Consider the following 14,126-nt stretch of genomic DNA (forward strand, 5'->3'; position numbering starts at 1 on the left):
TTATTTCTGGAACGCCAACTCTTTAGCCTTTATTTTCTCAGCCACTGGCTTGGAGAACCATATCGGTTTTCTTTTTCTCTTGCTTTTATTTACTTTCCTTACAAGTCTGCCTGGTATCGGCCCTAGTTCATCACAGCCGGAGTCACCATGTAAGCGTCACTCGACACATCCACACACATGCAGTCATTTAACTTTAGGTTTTTTATAACTTCTATTTTCTAATTAGAGAACCTCTGTGTTCATCCCATGCGTTTTTGAATTCCGTCACCATTTGTGTCTCTACCACCTCCTTAATGTAGACTTTCCACATCTGTGCTGTTAAAGCAAGGAGTAGGAGACAGCACTCAAAGAACTCATTGAGAGGCTGTCGCAAGTGCAGCGTACACTTCCATCCATGTCCAGCATTTCTCCTCGCTTCCCTTCCCTCCATCCATGTGCTTCTCCTTCCTGACTTCCCTCCCCTCCATCCATGCATGTCCAGCAACTCTCCATTTTCCCCTGCCCTCTCCTCCATCCACCCATATCCAGCAAACTTCCTCTCTCTCCTTCCCCCTCCATTCATCCATCTATGTTCAGCAATTCTCCTGCAGGAATTGTTTCCATCCCCACAGGAACCCTGCAGGAACAGCTTCTGTCCCCATAGGAACGCCGCAGAATGGCTGCTGTCCCTGCGGGAACCAGTTCCGCGGGATTCCCATGAACCCCATTCCCGTGCAAGTCTCTACTCTCTGCATGGAGATTTTTTTATGCCATTGCCTGTAGCAGAGAAGAGATCTGCAGATCTCCTGTGTACAGGGATTATGCCAACCTTCGGTGCACTACTTGGATGGCAAGAATGATGACAAGGGGGCTGTTGTTAATTCAGGGCCTAAGAGCTGATCCCACTGACATCTGCTTGCTAGCTCGACATCATGTGACCCCTCAGCGTTTTATTTTTAATTTTAGAATGGTATAACCAGGTGGCCTTAATTTTGTAAGATATATATACTATATATTTTACAAATATTTATTTATTAATTTCAAAATGATACATCAAGAAAATAATCTTGAATAGAAATTTTTCATATTGAGAAGCAATTCTTACAGATAATATAAGAAAAAAATCAAATTAAACATAAAATGAAAATTACAGACCACAATTAAGGGAATTCAGAGAATAGAAAGAAAATAACAGAGAACTCTGAGGGGCCTGATTACTAAGCAGTGTTATTAGGCGCATTAACATTTTTAACGCGCGTTAAACATGTACATGCCTACAATATCCCTATAGGCTTCTATATGGTTAGCACGTGCGCTAAGTGTAGGCACGCTAAAAACACTAATAGTATACCATGCCACACTTAGTATTGTTAGTTGAATATTTTTACTGCTGAAACTGCCTATTGCTCATGTTTATCTATTCTTACTGTACACTGCCTTGAGTGAATTCCTTCAGAAATGCGGTAAATAAATCCTAATAAATAGATAAATAAATAAATAAATAAATAACACACCTTAGTAAACAGGGCCCTTAATAAGGAAAATAACAATTATTAAATCTAACAAATCAGGCCCTGAAAACCCCAATCCAACTTACTTATAATACTCCTTAGCTCAGACTTTCACTGTGATTACTTCTACACCTGATTTCTTGCTCTGAATGAAAGTTTGCAACTGTGTTGGATCATAAAATGCATATGATGCCTCACAAAGTTGAATCTTACATATACATGAAAACCATAAGAAAAATGTAAACCCAAGAGTCAGGATTTCCTGCTTCATAGCAAGAAACTGTTTCCTACACTCCTGGGTTTTTTTTTTTTTTTTTGCAAACATCCAAAAAATTCTAATCTTATATCCAAGAAATTCTACATTTTGAAAATGAAAATGCAAACGCTTCACCGAGTCTCTCTCAATGGCAAATACAAAGGAAACAAAGTAGCAGTCCCAGTCACAAATTCTCCAGAAACTTACAACAGGCCAGTAACATCTAATTCAGAGAATTCAGGTTGTATAGGCCCTCCATGATCTGTCCCAACAAGTGAGACATAATATATATTATTTAAAAGGGGCATAGTATTTTCCAGAAAATTAAAAATATCTTTTAAGTACTTATAGAAAACCTTTTTAGATGCCATTGAGATTATATGATGAAAATTCAAAATACATGTTTAAAGACCTAGCTGTGTTCTCCGTAAATACCAACCTTTGATGAATAGCCATGTTATCCACCACCAGAGAGGATTGAGTGCTCTTAATAAATTTTACCTCTTGATCCAAATTAGCAACTTTTCATTTCAAACTATGAATTTCAGTTTCAGTCAACTGTGATTTAGCCAAAGAGTGAGAAGCAGTCTGTGCAAATATTTCACAGAGCTTGTGCATAGATTCCACTGCCTTCCAAAGATCTTCTAGAGTAACCACAGAAGGCTTGAGCAAAGTAGGAACAACAAATGATGAAAAAGAAGTCTCACCAATACCTCCAACTCCCGATCCAGGAGGATCAACAGTCCCTCCCAGTCCTTGTGGTTCCGACTCCAAAACTGCTTTGCCTCACTCAGCCCGCAACTGGGGATCTCCCACAGGGACGGGGCTGCCATTCCAGGCTTCTTCTATACCTGGCTCGCTGTTGGAACATGAAGAGCTGGCAGCAGGGATGGAGATGGGCTCAGTGACATATCGCTGCCCACAGCGTGGTGTTCTCTGCTCCACCTGCTGCAGTGGGAGCACCTGGAAGTGATTGGGAAACTGTGATATACTGCTTCATGGATCACTGCCCCATAGCCAATGGAGTTGGCGTTGAGGTTGGAGGAAGATTCTTTACTCTTCCCCGTCTCTTAGGCATCTTATCCAGTAGCAAAACAATGGAAGAAACTTTTTCAGGAATAGAAATTCACGGAGTGTTGTCATAGTACTTCAGTGTCCGCCTGTAAGATATATTTAAATATTTATTCATCTTCTTTTTTTTTTTTTTTAGTATTTTCTGATTTAATAAGGTTTTTAGTATTTAGAATATTATTTTATATATTTTTTGAGAATGCTGTTTTTCAGTGTTTTTATAATTTTCAATTGGACTTGATTATATTTTATTTATGTACATGTAAATGCACTTTTTGTAATGCCATGTGCAAATTTTGTGTACTCACTGGTTTTTACTTTTTCCATTTGTATTATTTCAGTACTAGTAAAAAAAAGGCCCGTTTCTCACACAAATGAAACGGGCGCTAGCAAGGTTATCATGTAATGGCAATTATGTTTTTAAGGGACCCGTTAGGAGAAATGTTCTGTCATGATAAGTAATAATTGGGAAGGGTGTATAATGAGTAATATGCTCCAGGGGTATGAGATACGGATTGTTTTATCTGTGTTTTTTTTGTTTTAATCTTTCTTTTTTTGTGATTTTTATTTATAGTATTTTTTAAAAGATAAAGAGTACGTAGACTCCATCCATGTCCAGCATTTCTCCTCTCTTCCCTTCCCTCCATCCATGTGCATCTCCTTCCTGACTTCCCTCTCCTCCATCCATGCATGTCCAGCAACTCTCCATTTTCCCCTGCTCTCTCCTCCATCCACCCATATCCAGCAAACTTCCTCTCTATCCTTCCCCCTCCAGTCATCCATCCATGTTCAGCAATTCTCCTCTCTCCCCTGCCCTCCCCTCCCCTCCATTTATGTCCAGGAACTCTCCATTCTCCCCTGCCGTCTCCTCCATCCACCCATATCCAGCAAATTTCCTCTCTCCCCTGCCCCCATTCATCCATCTATGTCCAGCAATTCTCCTTTCTCCCCTGCCCTCCCCTCCATCCACCCATGTCCAGCAACTCTCCATTCTCCCCTGCCCTCTCCTCTATCCATCCATGTCCAGCAACTGTCCATTCTCCCCTGCCCTTTCCTCCATCCATCCATGTCCAGCAACTCTCCATTCTCCCCTGCCCTCTCCTCCATCCATCCATATCCAGCAAATTTGCTCTCTCCCCTGCCCCCTCCATCCATCCATGTTCAGCAATTCTCCTCTCTCCCCTGCCCTCCCCTCCATCTATCCATGTCCAGCAATTCTCCTCTCTCCCCTGCCCTCCCCTCTTGTCCTGTCCAGTGATCTCTTCTCTCCCCCTGCCCTTTCCAACTCTCCTGTCCAGCAATCTCTTCTCCCCCTGCCCTCCTCTCCAATTCCAGCCATCTCTTCTCTCCCCCTGCCCCCACATCCATGTCCAGCGATTCTCCCTGCCCTCCCTCAGTTCCCTGATAGTCCTCCTCTCCGCACGTTTAACCCTTTTACTCTCAGGTGCAGCGACAGCAGTGAAGAGGACAACACAGCTTCTCCCTTCCCTCACACAGTGTACCGCCCTCGCGAAAACAGGAAATGCATCATCGCAGAAGGCGGGACACTGTGTGAGGGAAGAGAGAAGCTGGACCTATAAGTGCATTCACTCTGCAGCTCCTCAGTATCTCTCCACTCTCATCTCTCCCTACATTCCTCCCCGGGAACTCCGTTCGCTGGGTAAATCTCTCTTATCTGCACCCTTCTCCTCCACTGCTAATTCCAGACTCTGTTCCTTTTATCTTGCTGCACCATATGCCTGGAATAGACTTCCTGAGCCAGTACGTCAAGCTCCATCTCTGGCCATCTTTAAATCTAAGCTAAAAGCCCACCTTTTGATGCTGCTTTTAACTCCTAACCCTTATTCACTTGTTCATAACCCTTATTTTATCATCCTCACTTTAATATTCACTTATCTCTTGTTTGTCCTGTTTGTCTGTCCTAATTAGATTGTAAGCTCTGTTGAGCAGGGACTGTCTCTTCATGTTCAAGTGTACAGTGCTGCGTACATCTAGTAGCGCTTTAGAAATGATAAGTAGTAGTCGTGGAGGCAAGCCCGCTGTGTTGTCCTCTTCACTGCCGTCGCTGCGCCTGAAAGTAAAAGGGTTAAACACACACAAGGGGAGGAGGAACGGAGGGCTGTCGATCGGGGACCTGAGGGCGGAAAGGAGCGGAGGGACCATCTGAGAGCTGCCTGGCTGCAGCGCTGCTACGCCAGGCAGCCCTGCGTTTGGGGGTGCAGCAGCCTGGGGAAGGTCACAGTTGAGCTCCCAAGCCTCTTATATGGGGCGCCTATGGACTGTCCTCCCATCCCATCCATGGCCATCAATTCTCCTTTGCCCTGCCCTGCCCTCCCCTCCCCTTCCTCCCTCCCCTGGATGTCCCGCAATTCTCTCCTCCTGACATCATCTCACCTCCAGCGTTCCCCTCCCCCTCATTGTTCCGCCCTCTGACATCATAACATTTTGATGCGAGGGCAGGGCAATGAGTGGGAATGAATGTTACGAACCCAGGCATCCAGACGTAGAATGTTGGAGGTGCAAATTATTATATAGGATATGTTTTGTCAAGTTTATGCATTTTCATATTACGCCTTTTTTGTATCTTTCTTTTACTATGTTCTTCTTAATTTTTATGCATTTTTAAACTATGGACATTTTTGTATTATATGATAAGTTTTGGTTTCACTTTTATGTCATCATCTATTGTAATTTTTTGGTTTCATTTTTATGTCATCATCTACCATTTTTGTTTCATTTTGTTTGGGCTTTTATTTCCCTGCACCATTACCCATCATCTGTTTCTATTGGTGTTGCATTTTCATCATTTAACTTCAGGTTCTTAGTGGAACAGTTCGGTTTTATGTGCCTATACCATCATCTACAATCACATTTTTATTCTTTCACTGTTTTTCACTTTTATTTTGATTGTTCATCATTTTCTTCACAGAGTCTTGTACTCTTTCTCTGTCACTGCATTTACTCTTTTTCCTACCACTATGTCATAAGAACATAAGAGTAGCCATACTGGGTCAGACCAATGGTCTAGCCCAGTATCCTGTTTTCCAAACAGTGGCCAAGCCGGGTCACAATTACCTGGTAAAAACCCAAATTGTGGCAACACGCCATACTACAAATCCCAGAGCAAGCAGTTGTTTCCCATGTCTGTCTCAATAGCAGACTATGGACTTTTCCTCCAGGAATTTGTCCAAACCTTTTTTAAACCCAGATACACTAACCATTTTTACCACCTCCTCCGATAAAGCATTCCAGAGCTTAACTATTTGTTGCATGAAAAAATATTTCCTCCTATTTGTTTTAAAAGTAGTTCCATGTAATTTCCTTGAGTGTCCCCTAGACTTTGTAATTTTGAAACATGAAACGTAGAAACATGATGGCAGATAAAGGCCATATATAACCACTAATTCTTCCTTTTCCTAAGGGATCCCACGCTTTCTTAAATTCTGACACAGTCCTCGTCTCCACGACCTCCACCGGGAGGCTATTCCACGCTTTCACCACCCTTTCTGTGAACGAATACTTTCTTAGATTCCTCCTAAGCCTATTTCCTCTTAACTTCATCGTATGCCCCCTCATTCCAGAGTTTTCCTTCATTTGAACAAGGCTCACTTCCTGTACATTAATGCCACTGAGATATTTAAACGTTTATCATACCTCCTCTCTTCAAGTGTATACATGTTGAGGTTCATAAGCCTGTCCCTATATGTTTTATGTCCAAGACTGCTTACCAATTTTGTAGATGCCCTCTGGACTGACTCCATCCTGTTTATGTGCAGTCTCCAGAATTGCACACAATATTCTAAATAGGTCCTCACCAGAGACTTATACAAGGGCACTATCACCTCTGGTCATCCCTCTTCTTATGCACCCAAGCATCCTTCTGGCTATGACCGTTGCTTTTTCTACCTGTTTGGAAACGTTAAGGTCATCAGACACAATCACCCCCAAGACTCGCTCTTCCTTTGTACACAGAAGCACATCTCATTTATGCCCCACATTTTCCCAACTGTGTCAGGCCCAATGTGGCTTACATCACACTGCAAAGGCAAACACTAATGCAGTAAATTAAGCTAATACATCATGAAACCTACATAAGAAATAAAGGAGAAGATGTGGAAGAAACTAAAGGAACAGGGAAATCAGGGGAGAGAAGGGAAGGGTGGATGTGTCCAAAATTGTCATTATATTGTTATGTATCAAGTAGTGGAGACACATTTTGAGTCCTTGGGGTAAGCTTTTCCAAATAACAAAGTCTTTAGAGATTTTCTGAAATTTAGATTGTACTGTTCCATCAGATTCTTGTGTCCAAGTCATGACCCTGCATTTTTTAGCATTAAATCTTAGTTGCCAAATACTGGACCATTCCTCAAGTTTCGCTAGGTTCTTCCTCATGTCACCCACACCCTCCCGGGTGTCCACTCTGTTACAAATCTTAGTATCGTCCGCAAAAAGACAAACTTTACCTTCTAACCCTTCGGCAATGTCACTCACAAATATATTGAACAGAATCGGCCCCAGCACCGATCCCTGAGGCACTCCACTACTCACCTTTCCCTCCTCCGAGCTAATTCCATTTACCACCACCCTCTGGCATCTTTCTGTCAACCAGTTCCTTATCCAGTTCACCACTTCGGGTCCTATCTAGTATCTAGTCCTGTCTAGTTTATTCAAGAGCCTCCTGTGGGGAGCCGTGTCAAAAGCTTTGCTGAAATCTAAGTAGATTACGTCTATAGCACGTCCATGATTCAATTCTCCAGTCACCCAGTCAAAGAATTCAATGAGATTTGTTTGGCACAGTTTACCTTTGGTAAAACCATGTTGTCTCAGATCTTGCAACTTATTGACTTCCAGGAAATTCACTATCCTTTTCTTCAGCATCGCTTCCATTACTTTTCCAATAACCGAAGTGAGGCTTACCGGCCTGCAGTTTCCAGCTTCTTCCCTATCACCACTTTTGTGAAGAGGGACCACATCTGCTGTTCTCCACTCCCATGGAACCTCTCCCGTCTCTAAGGATTTATTAAACAAATCTTTAAGAGGACCCGCCAGAACCTCTCTGAGCTCCCTCAATATCCTGGGGTGGATCCCGTTCGGTCCCATGGCTTTGTCCACCTTTAGATTTTGAAGTTGTTCATACACACTCTCTTCCTTGAACAGTGCTATATCCACTCCATTTTCATATGTACTTTTGTCAGTCAATTGCGGTCCTTCTCCAGGATTTTCTTCTGTGAAAACAGAACAAAAGTATCTGTTTTGCAAATTAGCAATATCACTCACAAAAATGTTAAAAAGAGGCAGTCCCAGGACCAATCCCTGCGGCACTCCACTGATATCTTCCCTATCTCCAGAGTAAGCTCCATTTACTACCACCCTCTCCAGCTTATTTTCGAAAGAGAAAGACACCCATATTTCGACCCAAATCGGCAGATGGGTGCCTTTCTCTCATGGGCACCCAAATCGGTATAATCAAAAGCCGATTTTGGGCGCCTCCAACTGCAGTCTGTCGCGGGAATGAACAAAGTTGACAGGGGCATGTCGGAGGCGTGGTGAAGGCGGGACTAGGGTGTCTTTATCGGCCGATAATGGAAAAAAGGGTGGCAGTAGTGAGAATTTGGGCCGCTTTTTTTGGACCCTTTATTTTCACGAACAAGTCCCCCAAAAGTGCCCCAACTGCCCAGATGACCACCAGAGGGAATCGGGGATCACCTCCCCTGACTCCCCCATTGGTCACTAACCATCTCCCACCAAAAAAAATAAATTTAAAAACTTTTTTTTGCCAGCCTGTATGCCAGCCTCAAATGTCACACCCAGGTCCCTGGAGCAGTTGTTAGTGGGTGCAGTGGACTTCAGGCAGGTGGACCATGGCCCATCCCCCCCCCCCCCCCACCTGTTACACTTGTGCTGGCAAATGGGAGCCCTCCAAACTGCCCCCAAAACCCACTGTACCAACAACTAGGTGCCCCCTTCACCCATAAGTGCTATGGTAATGGTGTAGAGTTGTGGGGGGGGGGGGGGATTTGGGAGGGCTCAGCACCCAAGGTAAGGGAGCTATGGACTTGGGAGCTATTTTAATTTGTTTTTTTTTTTACTTTTTACAAGTGCCCCCTAGGGTGCCCGGTTGGTGTCCTGGCATGTGAGGGGGACCAGTGCACTACGAATCCTGGCCCCTCCCATGACCAAATGCCTTGGAGTTGTTCGTTTTTGAGCTGGGCAGCTTCGGTTTCCATTATCGCTGAAAACCGATACCGCCCAGCTCAAATCCACCCAAATCCGATACATTTGCCTGGCACCAAACGTATTATCGAAACAAAAGATGGATGCCCATCTTTTTCGAAAATACGGTCTGTCCCGCCCTTTTGCGGACCCGTCCTCAGAGATAGTTGCCCATGGAGATGGGCGTCCGCGTTCGATTATGCCCCTCTCTGTCTCCTTCCGTTCAATTTTTAACCCAGTCAGTTACTCTAGGTCTCATATCCAGGGTACTCAGTTTATTTATGAGTCACCTGTGCGGAACCGTGACAAAGGCTTTGCTGAAATCTCAGGCGACCCTCAGGGGGAGGAATGTTGGCTTCGGCCTAACCCCTGGTAAGCCTTTCCTCAGCTGAGAGGTGCCCAGCTCTACCACCGGTCCACTCCGATCCACTCAGGGCCGGGGCATTTTTCTCTTTACATCTAATCTTCTTCCCAGTTGCTAAAGTACCTCAGTCATTTATGGCCCCTATTCACATTCAGGTGCTGTGGAGGACTTGCAGCTCATCTGCATATCCTTACAGCCTTCTCTGGGGTGACACCCAGGTCCACTCTGATCCACTCAGGGCCTCCGCTCTAGGTGCCCAGCGCTCCCACCAGGTGCTGTGGAGGACTTGCAGCCCTTCTGCATTTCTTCAAAGCTGTATCCGGGGTGACTCCAGTTCCACCCTGATCTTCCCAGGGCCCTCGCTCCAAGTGCACAGAGTTTCCAGGTGCTCTTTGGTTAGGATCAGGTGACCCTCAGGGGGAGGAATGCTGGCTTTGGCCTAACCCCTGGTAAGCCTTTCCTCAGCTGAGAGGTGCCCAGCTCTACCACCGGCTGCCTTTCAGGTGCTGTGGAGGACTTGCAGCTCATCTGCATATCCTTACAGCCTTCTCCGGGGTGACACCCAGGTCCACTCCGATCCACTCAGGGCCGGGGCATTTTTCTCTTTACATCTAATCTTCTTCCCAGTTGCTAAAGTACCTCAGTCATTTATGGCCCCTATTCACATTCTCTTCCTAGCCCTGTCCCTTCCTAATCTTTTCCCTCACCCCCTACCTCTCTCCGCTACAGGAACTCACTGCCCATCCATCGACTTCATCACCTCACCTTCTCTCCTATTCTCTTCCTCCCTCTTGGCTTTTAATCTCCGCCTCTTTCTTCCATCCATTTTGCCTTCCCCATTCCACTTAAATACCTCTCGTCTTCGACGCCTTCGTGGCCACACCTCTCCTACTCTTCTCCGCTCTCTTTTACTCCTTCTCTTACTCTCAGCCGGTGACATCAATCCCAATCCTGGCCCCCCTCACCAACTATTATCCCAACTCTACAGATCTCACCGCGACCTCTCTAACCTCATCTCTATTTCTCTACTCCCCTCCTCTTCTTTGCCCTTCTCTTGCGCTCTATGGAATGCCCGCTCTATCTGTAACAAACTCGCCTATATCCAGGACCTCTTTATCTCGCGTCACCTCCATCTGCTCGCCATAACAGAAACCTGGCTCTGCCCTGATGACTCTGCTTCAGTTGCAGCCCTGTGCCATGGCGGTTATCTATTTTCACATACTCCTCGCCCTGCTGGCCGTGGGGGCGGTGTTGGACTACTTCTCTCTCCCTCCTCCAGATTTCAACCCCTTCTTCCACCTCAATCTCACTGTTTTTCCTCCTTTGAAGTCCACTTTACCCGCCTTTTCTCTCCTCTGCCTCTTCGAATAGCGGTCATTTATCGTCCCCCTGATAAGTCCCTTTCATCCTTTCTCAGTGACTTTGACGCCTGGCTTGCCTTCTTCCATGATCCTTCCTCCCCCTCTCTCATCCTTGGTGACTTTAATATTCCTGCTAATGATCCTTCCAACTCTTATATTTCCAAATTACTCGCTTTAACGTCCTCCTTTAATCTCCAACTATGCTCCATCTCCCCCACTCATCAAAATGGTCACTGTCTTGATCTCATCTTTTCCTCCAACTGTTCACCCTCTAGTTTCCTTGCCTCTGATCTTCCCTCCTCTGATCACCATCTTATAACTTTCACACTTAAATCTCCTCCCTCCCAGTCCCAGGGGCGTAGCCACGGGTGGGCCTGGGTGGGCCCAGGCCCACCCATTTCCACCCAAAAATAATGGATCGCAACCACAACCGCGATCGCAACCGCAGCTTCACGTGAGTCTTCTTTTCTCTCCCTCACCCCCACCGCACAGCATCTGGGTGCAGCGTTTCAGACCCACTCCGGAGCCTTCCCTCTGTGACCTGCTGCTGAGATGAATCTCTTTCCCCTCCCGTAAGCATCCGGTTTAAATTAAGGGCGGGGCCAGCAGTGATTCGCTGAGCACTCCAGAGCCTTCCCTCTGCCACAATCTGCCCTCTGGGAAACAGGAAGTTGCGCTGAAGAGAGATGATCGTGGCAGGGAAGGCTCTGGAGCAGGTCTCTTCATCTGTGATCAGCGATAGTGAGGGAGGAAAACGGAGTGAGTGGCTGTACCTGTAGTGTGGGAGAGGGACAGGCTGTGAGACAGTGGCTTCACCTGCGTGGAGGTGGGAGGTGGGGGAGGCTTGAGGCCATAGGGAAGGGATTGGAGAGAGGTTCTGGACCTTCAAGGGGGGGGGGGGTTGGCTGGAGAAAAGGGAGAGAGATTCTGGACCTGCAAAAGGGGGGAGATGGCTGGCTGGAGGGAAGGGAGAGAGGTTTGAGACCTGCAAGGGGGGGGGGGGGGCTGGCTGGCTAGAGGGAAGGGAACCAAGTTTGGGACCTGCAAGGAGAGAGGTTGCTGCTTGGAGGGAAGGGAGAGAGTTTTGGATCTGCAAAGGGTGGGGGGTGGCTAGCTGGAAGGAAGGGAAGTTCTGGACCTGCAATGGGGGGTGGCTGGCTGGCTGGAGGCAAGGGTAAAAGGCAAGGGAGAGAGTTGCTGGACCTGAAAGGGGGAAAGAAGATGGAGGGAAGGATGAGAGGTGCTGGACCTGCAAGGGAGAGAGGCTGGGGCTGGAGGAAAGGAAGAGAGTTGTTAGACCTGCAAGGGGGGCAGGCTGGAAGGAAGGGAGAGAGGTGCTGGACCTGTGGGGAGGAGGGCTAGAGGCTGGAGGGAAGGCCTGCAGGGGAGGCTTGAGGGAAGGGAGAGAGGTGCTGTACCAGGAGGAGAGATTAGAGGGAAGGGAGAGAGATGGCGGATCAAGGGGATGAAGGAAGAGGGAGACAAATTGTTTAACCCACAGTGGGAGAAAGAGCCAAAAGCTGGAAGAGAGAAGCAGAGTAGCTGGATAGGGGGGAATCGGAGAGCAGAGAGAGACATTGGTGTGAGTGAGGAAGAAAGGGGAGATACAGAAACAGACGTGAGATGCTGTATTGGAATGACATATGAACACAGAGGGGTAATGCCTGACAGAGAGGGGGGAATGTGAGAATAGAGAGGCTATGCTGGACACTTAGAGGGAGGGGTATATGGTCACAGGGGAGAGATACCAGACATAGAGGCATATTTTCAAAGCACTTTGGGAGGCTAAGTTCCATAGGTTTCTATGGAACTTTGGGAGGCTAAGTGCTTTGAAAATATGCCTCATAGGGGACAATAGGAACTCAAAAGGGAGATACTGGGCATGTGAGGGCATAGGGACACAAGGGGTGATGCTGGACACAGGGGTAGGGGATAGAAGGGTGGTGATGGATGCAGGAATTTGAACATAGTGGAGATACTGGACAAGGAACTATAGGGACACAGAGATGGGAGATGGATGGTGGACATGGAGAGAGAAGAAATGACAAATAGACAGGAGACCCTGGTAAGTGAATTAAGACAGAAGAAAGCAGAAACCAGAGACTAGAACCAAGCTGATTTGAAAAATAAAATAACCAGACATCAAAAGGTAGAAAAAAAAAATCTTTTTTTTTTCAATTTTGTGATTAAAATGTGTCACATTTGGAATGTACATCTTGCCAGAGCTGGTGTTAGACATGGCTGGAGCCCAGGCCATAAATTTGGGAGGGAACCCCAAAGCCCATCACCAGACTGCACTGCCTTCAGCTTCCATCATGCTTGTGGCTCTCTCTGGCCAGGCCGCCAGGGGACCAAGAGCAATTGCTCTAGTTGCACTCCAACACCATCCCTGGCACGTACTATGCTTATATTTTGCACAGGAGGAAATGCATTTCTTTCTGTATCTCTGGTATTGTATTACATGCATGGTTTGGCTTTTTGGGGTTTTGGTTATATTTATGTTTATACATTTTAGTCAATTATTCTATATTTGGCATTTTTATTCCGTGTGTGTGATCGAGGTATTCTGTTAGCATGAATTTTCTATGTAGCCTTCTGTAGTAAGTTTGGTTTGTTTAGTTTTCCCAATAGATGTATTGATATTTTACGGCCCCACTGTAATATGTAGGGCAATGCCTTTTTCATAGATAGGATCCTTCTTTTGGAAGTTAGTGCTGGCATTGTATATTTGCATTAGGTTATGAGTGACATTTTTTTTAAAGATTGTTTAATTTACTATATGGCGGCTGTTGAGATTACGGTGAGTATTATGGGGAAATGTCCTAACTCTGCTCTGTACCCATTGGGGGAGGGACAGGGGGTTCTGTGGATGCAGAATTTATTTGCCTTTAATACTAGACTATACTTTCTGGGATCATTTCTATAGCGTGTAACTGGAAAAATATCTTGAAAAGTGTTTGGTCTTGCTATACAGGCTAAGTATGTGTGTTAGGGACCCAAGGCTCAATGGAGGCGGAAGAGTGCAATCTCTTGTACTTTCCCCTGAAGCCTGCACTGCTACCCTTATTGAAGTTATTGGGAGTGGAGTAGAGCTGGAGCATGGGGTGGGGTATCAGGTGGCAAGTTTTTCAATTTCAAAAAAGTTGGCAACCCTGGTGCCCACCCATCTGATGTTGGCCCACCCAAAAATTGCTTTCTGGCTACGCCACTGCCCAGTCCCGTCCTATCTTATCTAATTTATCTAGGAATCTTCACGATATTGACCCTTCATCTCTATCCTCCCATGTTTCAAACCTCCTCTCTACTGTGGCACCATCCACGTCTGTCAACGAGGCTGTTTCTTCTTACAACAATACTCTATCCTCTGCCTT

General features: G+C 45.9%; 1 pseudogene; it reads left to right on the plus strand.

Moving 5' to 3' along the window:
* Positions 1-13,650: 13,650 nt before the first annotated feature.
* Positions 13,651-13,743, plus strand: LOC115456916 (annotated as a pseudogene).
* The last annotated feature ends 383 nt before the right edge of the window (positions 13,744-14,126 follow it).

This window comes from Microcaecilia unicolor, chromosome 13, assembly GCF_901765095.1.
Source record: "Microcaecilia unicolor chromosome 13, aMicUni1.1, whole genome shotgun sequence".
Taxonomy (NCBI): Eukaryota; Metazoa; Chordata; class Amphibia; order Gymnophiona; family Siphonopidae; genus Microcaecilia; species Microcaecilia unicolor.